Genomic DNA, 14,941 nt, shown 5'->3' on the forward strand with positions numbered 1-14,941 from the left:
CACTAAACTCTTATTTATTTGAAATTATTATAGAATGTTGGTTAATTTACATTCTGTTGAAGCGAAAATTCCTATATACCCTAAACACAGATCATTTATTAACAAAGATTTGCAGCATTTCGAAATGTACCTAATCTCTATAATCATTCTTCATAAGGACTTCCAGAGCCTTGGACTTGCCGCTCCTGTTATTTCTAATACATCTGATGTACATATTTTTAAAGTAAATCCCTGATATTTGTTTGTTGTTTCTCGTATTGAGTATTTTGCATAAAAGTGCACGGCAAATGTATAAATAGATGAGCTTTTAGTTATTTGGAGTAGATTATATTAGTTTCTCATACAATAGTCCATCTTACAACTGAAGTTACTATTTTATTAATGACTGGACTTATTCCAAAGTGACTCAAGAACTATTCTGAAAAACAAAAGCATAAAAAAACTGAGTCAAGCGCCCGTCTAGATCTAGAAGACAGACTTGTAATTTCTGAAGCCTAAAATATATGATAACAAAATATTTACTTGTTCACAAAGGTATTATGTGGCAAAAATAAATTATAAGGATACTACCAAGACTGGATAAGGATAAGCTCTACTTAGAGACTTAATGATTGTTAAATTCTTACTTGACATTTTCTTTCACATCTTTCTTATTTATCATTACTTTTTATAATGGGGAATTATAGATCCCTTTATATCAACACCCTTGTACAACTGCACAGGGAGTCATATATGTGGATTTTGTTCCAAAATATTTAAAAATCAGAAATACCAGTGTAACAATGGTCATAAAATATATTAAAGTATTGCTGAAAAATTTTAAAGAATCTCTTATACCTTTAATGAGAGTTACTGGTATATTATGATGAATATAGAAAAAAACTTAGGAAGTGATTCAGATGTTAAATGTCTTCTGGACTCACTATTATGTGAGTCGTTCTTGGATACTATTTTCCAGGCTGGTATTCACATATAACTACATCAATAAAATCCATGAATGACACATGTCCACTATCATTGTTATATATTGACACATTCTTTATTTTACCAACCTAAAATTCTGAGATTCTATAGTTTATTTCAAGATGGATCTAAGAAATATGAAAAAAAAAATGCTTCATAAAATAACCTTGTTAAAAGGAAAACATTACATTAAAAATATACATAATTTTATTTGTGAGTAATTTCCTTTTAATTCTTTGATGTAGAGAATTACTGTTACAAAAAAGTTTATCTTTCTGTTGCTTTATAAATAATAAATGCAGGTTTCAACTGTAGATTATTTCTGTGTTGGGATCATTATAATAGCGGGTGTTGAAATATCTAAGAGGCCCTCCTTTGCCTGTAATGGAACTCTATCTTCAAGACATAAATAAGTAAGCAGACATTAAAAGGTTATTTGTTTTCCAGATACTAAACAGTATGTTAAGGCTTCAGGATTTAGCATAATAATCTGTATTTGCATACAAGTGATCAAAAAGAAAGCCAGGTTCTTATTATGGATTTAGAATTGCCCCACACTAAGAATAGCCATTAAAAAAAAAAAAAAAAAAAAAAAAACTGCTTCCACATTAGCAACAAAGCTTTCACCTCAGTTGACAAACCTTATGTGCCTGATTGTTTATTGTTATAAATACAGAGAAAATTGTGTTTTGATGTCAAGTAGGTTACACTTCAAATATTCCTAACAGTCCAAAGGTAAGATTAATTAGACAAATGAGATCAAGCTACCATCCTGCAAGATCACAGTCATCATTCAGCTTTAAATATGTAATCAGATTTGACAAAGACTATTTGAGACTAACATACCTACCTTCCTGCTTGTCAATATCCCCAATAGTTTGCTTTTCTCATTCGCTCTCAATAATAAAATATCTTAAACATCACGAAAGTTCTCCAACATTCTAGATATTAAGTGTTTCCATGCCCAAACTGTATTATCTAAGTTAAGTATATTAAATTAGCGCTTTTCAAAGTCAAATCTCCAGGTTTTTTTATATTAATGTTTTCAGCTAGTAACAGTATGTCACTGTTTTCAGCTAGTAACAGTAAGTCACTGATTATTTTCACACATCTTTCCAGGTAGTGGTAACTGTAAATTTCATTGTGTTTTTCCCCTTCATATTATGTCATTAACAATATCAAGTTAGTGTTTATGATCAATAATAGTATACACAGATTTTTCTAGTTGGTGAGTTTCTTCACATGGCAAATCATGAATTTTTTTTTAGAAGCCTTTGTATTGTCAAGGTTTTCTTTGCTATAAAGTCCCCTACATTCTATCTCAGACTGATGAGATGACGCCTCAATTTACACAGAGAATCTTAAATCCGACATATGTTAAAATACCCTTAGCACAGCTCACAGCAGTCTAAGAGAGGCTAACTGCGTGGTCAGTGGAACAGATTGTTCATCAAAATTACTGAAATAATATCTCAGGCTGAATCTGTAGAAACTGGATTTTTTCCAATGGGTTTCACAGCCAATGCTTAGCAATTAAGATTGTTGCCATGCATCTGATGTCAGTTGCCAGGAGTACTCTCCACATGACATCAATCTCTCCTGGGCCTAAATGTAAAGTAATCATTATCTCCTAAAGCAAAGCATTTATTCAGACCTCTTCCTAGGACACTTCACAGTAAGAACTAAAGTATTAGCAACACACAGGGCCAACACTAACAGTAGGCAGAGAGAACAGAGGCCTTTCTGTACCAAGTACTAGCAGCTACAACATTTTTAGTTTTGGTGTCAGTGCTTCAGGGCTTTGGGGACAACTGTGCATTATCTTTCTACCTTCTGAATTTTACCTACATGAGACAACATATCAGCACATTAACAACAATAGCCCAATGTTGAAATCTACCTCTGAGGTCCAGAAAATTCTACTTCTAATAAGTATATTTGCATAATTTTAGATGGAAGAAACCTCTTTTCCACTGAATTCACATGACTATTTGTAGCTTTTCATCATTATTTCTTTCTGCCTTGTAATACCATTACTTCTACTGATACATAATTATTTTTTAGACAAAAATTCCAGTTGGATTCATTTGTACCTGCTTTATAACAGCAAGGACAGGCCCTTGAAGTCCCGGAAGATTGGTGCTGAGATTAAAAAGAGGAGAGGGGAGCAGTATAAGGGCACTGAAAAAATAAATGCTTGCTGTGAATGGTGAGAGGGCAGTAAAATGGGATCAAACTTTCACAACAGGAAAATGCAAAAAACAAAAATGTAAATATCTAAATCGTTGATAACTTAAAAATTCTGTTTGATATGATAACCTTGGAATATTTCTTTCTACAGATAAAAGCAAAAGAATGCTCATGCTTTACTTGATAAAGAGAACTTCCTCCATTTTACTGACCAATGCATAGGTTTTAATATTCATATTTAAAAATTAGAACATTCTTATTTAACATTAACCATTATTTATATAAAAGTAAAAAAATTTCATGCCAGTACCTCCTATTAGTTCTAGAAATGCAGAGGTCCAGCTCTTGTCAGTAGAATCATATTTTCCAGAACTTTATAACAAAACCCATGTCAGCTATAAGGAAAGTTATCCCAATAAGTCATTAAAGAAAAGGCCAACAACAAAAAAAAAGGGGGCAGTAAGGCAAAGTCAAGCAGTAATTTTTCAGTGCCAATATTTCCCATCTGTCATAATTTTCTCTCTGAGATATTCCTGTGATTTTTTTTTTCAGATATCAGAGGATTTTTTTTTTGTCTTTTAACACACACACACACACATACACATACACATACACATACACATACACATACACATACACATACACATACACATACACAGAGAGAGAGAGAGAGAGAAGGAATGAGAGAAATTCTACGCCTGTGCTCATAGAGCCAAAATAATAAGAGTCTCAATAATGAAAAAAGTGGACATGGACTGTGACCTTATAGTGCTTACAATTTGAAAAGGAAGTCAATATTAGTCAGATAACTTCACAGAGAGATATAAAATTGTAATGAATTAGTTATATAGTAGTATAAGACCGTATAATAAGACAATCTGATCAGGCACAGAGAAAGGCTTCCTTCAATAAATTACTATTGTGTTGCCACAGGAGGCAAAAAGGAGTTGGGAGTGGTGATCCCCTGAGGGAAAAAACAACCAGGGCACCAAAAGTTGGGTGGGAGGTCATAGGATTAGGAAGAAAAAACTAAAGGCCTCTGTGCCTGGAATGCAGGAAGGAAAGGCAGCATGCTGTGCGATGAGTCGGGGGTATTTAAAAAAAAAGTGCTAAACCATGCAGGGCATGGAAAGCCATAATAAAGAACTCTGCCTATATTTTAGGAGTAATGGCCTTTTGAGAGGTATGACATCTCAATTTTCTCATTCTCAGTCTATGGAGAATAGACTGAGAATAGGGGCATCATTGTATGGAAGTAGTAATTTAGGAGGCCTCTGGAGTAGCCCAGGGGACAGATTATGTTATTTGGAACCAGAGTACTGATGGCCTCAAATGGAGAAAACTAATGAATTCAAGAAGTTTATTTATGTTTTTGGTAGGTGAATATGACCGGATTAGGTGATAGAAATCATGGAACGAAGGAGAGAGCTGGCAAGACGATTCCTATTTTTTCTGGTATATCGTGAAGTCATATATTGAGCTCTAGAATATTAAAAGAGTATATTCTGAGAGATTACTGTGAGTTTAGTTTGCAACATGTTAAATTTAAGGCACTTAGGTAATTAGATATACCAAACTGAACGTGATTGGTAATGAAGGCATACATTCATGAGGGTCATTATAAAGTTTGCTTTCTCTGAAAATTTTTTATTTTTCTTTTTTTATAAAATGAGCAATGCATAGTATGTTTCATTTTTGTTCTACCTTTTGAATTATTAAATCTAATTCAGGCAAAGACTTTAGCATTTGTAGTTAGTATGTTATGTTGTCCTATAGATAGCTCTAATTTTATAACTATTTTTGTGGCTCAAGTTTTTGGTATGATTTTAAATATGTAAATATATACCTAAAAATATTATGCATAAAAAATCTATCTGGTGGAGAGCATATACAAATTTTTAAAAGCACCTTATAGAAATAGTCTGAGTCAAATAAGTTAATGGTTATTAAAAAAGTACTAAAAAGTATCAAATAATATGTCATTATTATGATAAGTTATTAAGCCACTGTCAACTAATCTTATCACAGTTGATCATTTATAAATATTAAACATAGGGGAATTTGTTTCAGAAAAATAAAAGTATTTTAAAAATTATATATTCAATGTCATTAAGTATACCTTAATATTTAGAAGGCATATTAGTAATGCACAGTGATTATCATTGCTGTTATGTCTACAGTAAATTATCTTTAGATACATATGTACCTATTACACAGGCATGTACATCTCCTGTTCAGACATCATTGTTTATTGTTTAAATTCATCAGAGCTTTACTTAAACAAGAAAGAACAGCAGAAATAGAAAAAAGTGCTATTTTACTGACCAAGACTAATTGAAAATGCCACAGTGAGAAAAAAGAACTGTCATAACAACTACCACCACCTCAACAGTCCTGCACTAATAACTAAAGGGTATTCCATTGCCTTATAATTATTATACTACATCTCCATTTATTACTTCCTCTAAGAAAGTTCTCAGTATTCCATTTATTTTTTTAAAGAGGTTTAATAGATGTGCTATGAATTTTCAACCAGCTCTTTGAAATTTGAGGAATCTAATTAGGAATGTATTTACTTTCTTTTTTTTCAGGGTGATTAATTCCATTCAAGACTTTCAACTTAATGTCACTCCAAAGAAAAAAAATAGAAAAGGAAAAGGAGATTCTACTTCTACAGACTAATGGATTGGCAATTTAAAAAAAAAAAAAAAACTGAATCAAGCATTAACTCAGAAGAGATGTTTTCAATGTATAATTTATTTGTTAGCCTTATATTGCCAGGTTAATTAAGTAAATCCTATGACCTTAATAATAGGCATTAGTAAATAAAAACATATTTGAATTCACTAAGTCTTCTGATTTACACTAGGGAATCTGTATTAGTAAATATATTTCCTCTGCTAATAGCTTTCATAAAGTCAGGTGTTTTATTTAGAAAAAGTCGGCTTTACCAATGGAAAACAAAAATTCGTTAATTATCTAATTAATTGGGCAGATAAAATCTCTGGAGTCTCTTGTGTGGTTGCTTTTAGGAAACAAACCCTCCAAAAAACAAACAAACAAACAAACAAACTCCATACATTTCCATATCTTCAAACTGTATGAACTCACTTCATAGACAAGGTCCTCCATTTTTAAGAAAATTAAAAGACGCAAAATCTAGAACGTCTTCCTCAATTTGCTCTATTTAATAATAATAATAATAATAATAATAATAATAATAATAAAACTCAAGGACCAACACAACAAAAGCAGTTCTTAAAATAAATGAATAAATCATATACCAAATGAATACAAGGTAACAAAACATAAGTAGAATAAATCTACACTAAAATAATAACTTCTAATCTATCTTCTGCATACTCAGGCTCATGTTATGCTTAGTTTATAGTTGTAATAAATTAATCTCAGTATAGTCTAATATATCTTTTTCATTGTTTATGTCTTAAAAGTAGTCTTTCACACTATTTTGAGTATACCAGCAACAACATGCTGGCTGGCTCTTTTAAATTGTATGTAATCCATAGTACCATAGAAACAAATTCTTATGTTCCCTTAAGGACATAGACATTTCTGTTGCTGGCTTACTGAAGCTGTAATATGCTGCAAAATAAACTAAGATTATTAAGTATCTCCTACCTGTTCTCTTCAAAGAGATTTCAATTGCTAAGTACCTAAATACCAACAGACAGACTAGGTAGATTAAACATTGCTCTTTATAAAAATGCACCCATAATCAGTTTCTGAATGGTGACATTTTCATATAACTAGATCACTAAGAGCAGCAAGAGATGCCTAATATCAAGCATTTGGTACACAATACATTATGTTATTCATTTTGCAGACTCTTCATGCCCTCTGATTTCAATTCCTTTTCTTACACGTGATTTCCCATTTCTTAATTTTTTTTTTTTAGTATACTTATTTACAGACTGCCATAAAGTATCCTTCAATGAACAAAGAACATGTCATCCGATAATCCCAACAATTGGGAAAAGTGCTATTTCTAACACCTCCCCCTTCCCTCCATATAGCAAAGGAGATCAAAGTCACAAAATGAGCACTCAATTCTTAAAAATCAAAAGACCAGGAATTTTATTCCATCTTCCTTAATCATTAGTCAAACAACTTTAATAAAATACTTGGTCTTTCTGAATCTGTTTACTCATGTGCAAACATCATTCCTCTCTCCCATGTCTACTCCTCAAGGCTGCCAACATAAATTCTGATAGATTCTGATAATGCATTGTGAAACAATCCTGAAAAAAAAAAAACCAAGAATTCCATAAAGATATAGGTCATCAATATAAAAAGTGGTAGATTTTCTAACTCTAGAAAGATACGACAAGAAAGAAAAGTATAATCAGTGATGAATAATGCTGGTTTTAATTAGTATATTAAATTTGCAAGATTTTTAGTAAGCCTCCCCTAAATGGTTTGATACCCATTAGCAATTATCAAACTGAACATGATCAACTTACTTCTGGAGCCTGAATAGTTCCTCACGGCTGTGAAGGAGTTGGTGCTCTGCCTGGCTGCTGCAGAAGACGGACAGGGCGAAAGCATCTCCAAAACTGTTGCTGAGGATGGTGTTAGAAGGAAGGGTGCTCAGCTACTACATCTCTTCCCAACACCTGGTTGAATGGTTACAGGGACTCTTCAAAGGAGATAAGCACACAAAAAAAGTATATCAAAATATGTTTATGAAGTATCTTGGAAAAATATAGTTGCTGTTTACTGTGTGATCAATCTCAAACTATGTCAGGAATATCACTAAATAGAATTTAAAGAGATTTGCATATTAAGACTTTCCAGTGGAATGTGCAATATGCTCTGATTCCAATAGATTGATTTTCATTATTGGAAGGAGTCTTCTTATTTTAATTTAAGACAGTTTAAATAATCAAAAGATATCTAGTGCAATTTTCTTTATAGTATTTCCATTAATTCAACTTGCAGGCTAATGTTAAAGAATTGCCTTAGTCAACAAATGTTTAATCATCATCTGCTATGTACCAGGTACATGACACTGGGGATATGGCAGTGAATGAATTTCTTAAGTCCTCCCCTCATAGAGATGATAGCCTTATGTCCTGTTGCTTGTATTTTCTTCAATAATAAAAATATATATATATGTTTATTTCAACATGTATTTCTATGGAGGAAATATGCAAATATGCCACTTGTAGTTTAACTTAGTTGGAAGATTGCTGATATTTACCAATTTCTGAGGGTTCCATGTCAGTCTAGATAATAACAGATCTAGATCTTTCTTTGAGACAATATTTAATCTTTTTTCCCCTAAGATCTTTATAATAATACCAATTGATGTTCAACCACTATCATTTATAATGCAGAAATAGGCTGAATTTTTTAAAATGTTCTTGTAATGAGTAAAAGCATTATAATTTTACTTAAGCTATGACTTATTTTATCTGCAGAAACAAAAGTGAGACATAATACAATTCCAAAAGGTAACAATAAAAAACAGATATAAGATGATACAAAGACAACTTTGGTTTAGTTTATTGTTTCTGTTGTTTCTACCTGTAAAGATATGTCAATGATTTTACGAAGCCATAATTTATGAAGATGATTATATTTTAAAAAGTTAAGCTGTTGCCTAAATTTATAGTGAAATTACTGAGAAATGCTAAAAATCAATGCACAGATTAATACTAACATTGAATAAAGTAACTTATAGTTCATTTCAGATTATCTTTCAGTATGTCAACCAATGCTATATTTTTATTTATATTTATTATAAAAGGAAGATGTTTATTATAGAAGTATAGACACACATACGCACACAAATATAAATCAAACATATGCTAACCACCTTGATACAGCTATTGCTTGTCTTTTCATTTATTTCCTTCTCTCAATATTTTAAACTAATTTTTACATTTTACACACATGAGAAACATACAAGAAATACAAAGGTAAATTTCCCTTCAAAGCAAGACATATGTCTCTCAGAAAGAACAAATTTCACATTATAGTACATCCTCTCAGAAATATTTCATGTACATATGAATGTGTGTGCAGTTTTATACATATATAAGAATGCTGTACTCTGTATTGTCCTATGCTTTTCATTTACTATATCATGGAGAACATTCCATTTCTGTCTTCTATCATCAACCTCCATATATTTTATCAGTGAATATCTATCATATGTACACAACATCATCTGTTCATAATGAGTTCCAATGGAAAATTAGCAAGTTTCCAGGATTTTTAATTATAAAATTATATAATCAATGTCAATATACATGTATCTATGCACACATGAGTAAATACATACATATTAAATTCCTAGAAGTAAAACGTTCAGACCAAGAAGCCTCATTGTTTTTTGAAACTGATTATGTTCCCTTCTCTGTAATAAAGAGATAGTATAAAGCAAGAATAAACTTGAATTTATAATTATGTTTTATATGATGACATTATGATGACAAAACATAAATATCTCCAATAATCATTCTAACCAAACAACAAAAACAAACACACAAAACAAAACAAAACAAAACAAAACAAAACAAAACCCAGGATTGACAATCAGCAGTATTTCCATGTCTTCATTTCGACATGAAGAGTATAGTAACTGCTGCAATGCTTTCTAAATTCTAATTTCCCAGAGAAAGTTCTTTTTATGTATGGTTACATTATTTATTAATGATAACAACATTTTCCTTTTTATATAATCTTATTAAACACTTACTATGTGCTAGCTGTAAAAATATATATTATCTAAATCAATTCCCTTAAGAATCAAATGAGGTAAATACATATTCCTGTATACTGCTGTAAGAGGTGGGGATCGAAACGTCAACTAACCTTGAGCAAGGCCACAGCCTCGTACCTGGCAAAGCTGGGGCTCTCACATAGGGCTACCTCAATCCAAATTGATGCTCTTACATCTCATGATGGTTTCAAAAAACCATTATAGGATTCAATAGTAAAGAAACTTAAATAAGGTACTATATTTTTTAGTCCATATAGTTTGGTCAGTGCAATGTCAAAAACAGATTTTAAACCAGGATTCTGACAGTGTAATTTTCCAGTGTGATCTTACAAAGATTTGCTTTTCTTCCTGATAGTATGTTGAACCAAAACATCTCATAAGAAATTCTGATCAGTTCCTTAGTTCCAAGTTGTTGCTATGTTGGCCGTCTTCCACAGTCTTAGGAAATTTGGCAATACTATTTATGTACATGTTTTCCCAAGAAATATAGTTCTCCCTTTAATGATGATCTTGGACGCCAATATTAAATTCTGAAAAAACTCAAGAAACATGGGTAAAACTCTGGAAGTTATTAGGGAATATCTTTTCAAAAACTGAAAATCATGACCTCTTCCAGCTTCTAATAGTGCTTTTTCCTCTCTGTTATATCTTCACTAAGTGTCCATCAGCTATGTGAACATATACAGATGATCCTCTATTTACAACAGGTTTTGTCCTGATAAAGACATCAGTTGAGTTAAAAATAGCGGAAAGTCAAAAATATGTTTAATAGAACTAACCTATCATACATTGTAGTTTAACCCAGCCTACCTTAAATATGCTCAAAACACTTACATTAACTTAAGGTAGGCAAAATCATCTAACACAATGAATATACTGTAGAGTGTCAGTTGTTTACCCTCATGATGGAGAGAGAGGCTGACTGGGAGCTGCGGCTCACTGTCACTGTCCAGTATTACGAGAGAGTATTGTACCATGTATCACTAACCTGGGAAAAGATCAATATTCAAAATACATTTCCTACTTAATGTTACTGCTTTCACCATCGTCAAGTCAAGGACAACTTGTACTTTGATTTGAATCAGCAAAAGCAGACCTGTAAAGTCTTATAACCGGGGTGAAATCATAGCTATGATCCAATCATTCGGTTGTCTCTTTTACAAAAAGTTGCAATTTTTTCAAGGCATAATACATCAGAAAGTACCAAACATGGCACTTTATTCATTGTAGGCAGGTGATAATTTTGTTTCCCTCAGGAAGTTCTTCCTAGGACTGCCCTAAGTTTTAACCTATTGATACTAAGGAAACCCTTGAAATATTTGAAGATAACAGTAAGATAATTTTAAGTATTCCTTTCAATTTAAAGATCCACAGAGTTTGAATAATTATGAATCTATCCAACAGTATGACTACTGATCTTTCTCCTTCTTCTCTCTAATAATCCAAAACAAATAACATGAGGGAGGTGTTCTACATTAGTCTTTAATTATATTTACCTTGTGTTAAAAATGATTAAAAATTAAACATTTAGTCATCCTGATGTTTGCTCTACATGATGGAAAAATCTAGCTGTTTTGAAATATATGAATAAGTGAATCACCTGGTTTCATTGTAATTCATTAAATCACTTATTTAATAACCATAGAATAATAATGCTTGGAATAATATGGTCATGACTTTTAATGAACTACTTCAAAAAAGAGGGTATAATATTAGAAATGTTGTTTTGTTAAGAAGAGTAACTTGAAAAAAATCAAACCAGAATTATAGAATAATATTGAAAATTATTCTACATAAATGAGTTGTTTAAATGCCTAAATAGTCAGAGAGATTCATATGATTGAATATGGAAATGCATTTGTGTTATTAGACAAAAGTGTAGTTATCATATACTCTACAGGATCATATGATACATAAATTAATGCACCACTAGAGGATTTATTGCATAATGTAAATGTCACATTGTAAATGAGAGCAACTAATCATTCCTTTCCTCTAATAGCAAGAGTACAGCAGTTAAATAAAACATAAATCTTGGTGACCTAAATATTTTTATTACTGCATTTGTAATTTCTCATTAATGACTCAAATGACTCAAGAAAATAACTTTAAGTTATTTTAAGTGACGCTATATTTCAATAAGATACAACCTAAGGTGAAGGGCTGTTTTGGAAGGTGCAAAAGGTATGTACAGGTGGCGCTGACTTTGTAATGTTTTAAGGAACAAATTCATTCATTAACGTTCATAAATAATAATTTCAAATAATGGAATTTTCATCATAAAAAAGATACTAAATTGGTAACTGATTTAGTGGAGAAACAAAATGCATTATCACAATTTGATTTTAATTATAAAAAATCCTATTTACTAAATTACATTTAGCAAATTTCTTATGCTAAAGTAAATTTTAAAATGTAAAATAAGGCCTCGCTTAAGATTACAGAGCTAATGAGGCATTTTTTCTTGCATATCTAAGATTTTCTTAAATGACAGAATCAAAAGAATTTAAGCAGTAACAAAAAATATTTCGCTAGATAAATCTACCTTGCTAAAAGTTTTCTTGACATTCCTTTGAGCTTCAAAGTTCCAGAAGCAATTTTTTCCTTCTAAAAGACAATTTTGATCATTACATCTTCACCTTTCGATGAGGTGAGAGAACTGTCCCTTTACTTCTCCCTGTCCTAGCTCGGGGTCTGCTCTGACAGGGTAAATGTCAGTCCTGCTCTGTTCCTCTGAATGCAGGGGAAAATAAAATGCAACAGTCTCGTTACTCTTAGTGGTGTGGCAAAATTCAGCAGACAGATATCATGTTCACACTAATCGGCATGTCAGTTATCACCTTGGTAATGATCTTTTCCAGTTAAAAGAGAATATCAGCAAGTTCTTATTGATACGATGTATATTTTAACTACATGTATCTACATATAATGACTCTTTCCTCCCTCTCTACTTCTTTTCTGTTCCCCATTTCATCCCTTTCTTTCTTTCCTCCTTCCTTCCCTCCTTTCCTCTCTCCTCATCTCCTCTTCTCTATTCTTCATCCTCTTCCTTACTTCCTTTTTTCTGCAACTTCACAGCCTGCAGGTGAAATCAGATATGATTTCATAAAGAAACCATTATACTGTACATTCTCTAAACATAAGAATTTTTCAAAATTAAATAGAATTTCGAAACATGCATATTATATTATGTACTCCCTTCAGAATTCTGATTCATGCATACATTTGTAGAAACCAGATCAATTTTTTTAATATGCATTAGAAAGTGTGTACTCTTTGTTTATTAATATTCATTATACAAGGAATACATAAGTACATTTTTTCTTTGAAAATTATATCTAATAGATAAGAGTTGGAGATGGGAAAGGGAGTGGTTATGACTATAAAAGAGTAGCAGGTGGTATCGTGGTGATGGAACTGTCCTGTATTTTGGCTATCTTCATGCATATATACATACGTGATAAATTTTTTAAAAAACTAAATGTAAACATACAGGAGTATATGTAAAGCTGGTAAAATGTGAATAAGTTCAGTAGATTGTATTAATGTCAGTTTCCTGCTTGTGACATGAGATATTGTGCTACAGTTACACAAGATGTTACCATTGGGAGAAGCTAGGCGTAGGGTATATGAGAATCTCTGTACTATTTCTCACAACTGCAGTGAATCTACATAATGGTACATCAAGTGCCTTAGTATGACCTTTAAGAGTCAGCAATTTCAGAAGTGCAATCTCAGTATTCATTAAAAGAAATGTCCAAAACATCATGTTTAACATTTGCAGTGAATTATTTGGTCCTTATCATACCATATCTGAAATATAGTGTGCTTCACAGAAAAACTAGGAAAGAGCTTAAATCCTTTAGTCAACAAAAAAACAAACAAACAAAAACTGAATTGCTGCTTGCTTTAGCTATCACAGCACGTCAGTGGCATTATTCCAAGAGATAAGGATTAGATTTTTGTACCAATTTGGTATAGTAAATTATCCAACTGTTGTCTGTCCTGCTGAGCTAAGGTTGAATAGAATCTCTACATGCTCTTCACTGATACACTTTCCTTTATTAACCAAAAAATAAAAGAAAATGTGTATTTCTGGTACTTAGCAATTATGAGGTGGTTTAAGAGTGGGAGAAAATGTTTAGTTGTGCTGGTGGTTTTTTCTTTGTTTTTAATTCGCTATTTTAGACACTGGTCAAAATGCTTAATAACTTATATTAAAAACTGAATTGACTTAAATGCATAAATCCAAGCAACTAAATTTATGATATAAGTAAACTGAACTCACTCACAGCCATACTATATACGTAGTATAATAGAAATATCTACTTCATGCATACATGTAAAGGTAGATATTTCTAGTGTGCACACCTATGAGCATATATTAGAACACTATATAAACATATATGTAGATCTACCTACCTGTCTGTTTATCTATCCATCCATTTATCCATCTATCCATCCATCCATCCATCCATCCATCCATCCATCCATCCATCTATCCATCTATCCAGAAAGGGAGAGAGTGAGGGTGGGGAAGGGGACAGGGTCAGGGGCATAAAAGAGAGAGGGCATGCTTTATAATGGTTACTCCAAGAACACTAGAATATATATATTACTCAAAGTCAGTGAGTTAAACATGAGGCTATAGGTCCTGGGTAACTGTTGAGCAATTATAAATTAGATTCATGGTGGGTTAAAAGAAGATTTTGGAGCAATTTCAGACAAACCAAGGGCCACGTGTAGATTGGGAGTTGGAACCACTTCAAACACGCTAATGGGCAATATGAGTGTAGAAAAATATCTAGAAGCACAAGGGTTACTTCTTTTATGAAAGCAGGGAGAAAGGGGCACTTAAAGACACATTTACAAATACAGGGAAGAAGAGAATGGAGTGAGAGTTATCACACTTTTAATGTATCGCTAATGGTAGGTACATCATGTGCTTTAGGCCTCCTATTGGCCTATAAGCTCTTTGAGGTCCAGGAACATAATATGGGTAATTGTATGCCCTGGAGCATCAAGCACTCTCAGCTACAT

The 14,941-nt window shown here is 32.1% G+C and overlaps 1 protein-coding gene across 13 annotated transcripts in view; it reads right to left on the reverse strand.

The window, feature by feature from the left end:
* Positions 1-14,941, reverse strand: part of LRFN5 (leucine rich repeat and fibronectin type III domain containing 5) — a 236,288-nt gene that overhangs the window by 116,004 nt on the left and 105,343 nt on the right. For all 13 annotated transcript variants that reach the window (XR_004956251.1, XM_016153261.2, XM_036238835.1 and 10 more), the window contains one exon: positions 7,635-7,810. The gene's annotated coding sequence lies outside the window, so the exon portion shown is untranslated. The remainder of the gene's footprint in view (positions 1-7,634; positions 7,811-14,941) is intronic.

Source organism: Rousettus aegyptiacus, unplaced genomic scaffold (genome assembly GCF_014176215.1).
Source record: "Rousettus aegyptiacus isolate mRouAeg1 unplaced genomic scaffold, mRouAeg1.p scaffold_m13_p_3, whole genome shotgun sequence".
NCBI lineage: Eukaryota > Metazoa > Chordata > Mammalia > Chiroptera > Pteropodidae > Rousettus > Rousettus aegyptiacus.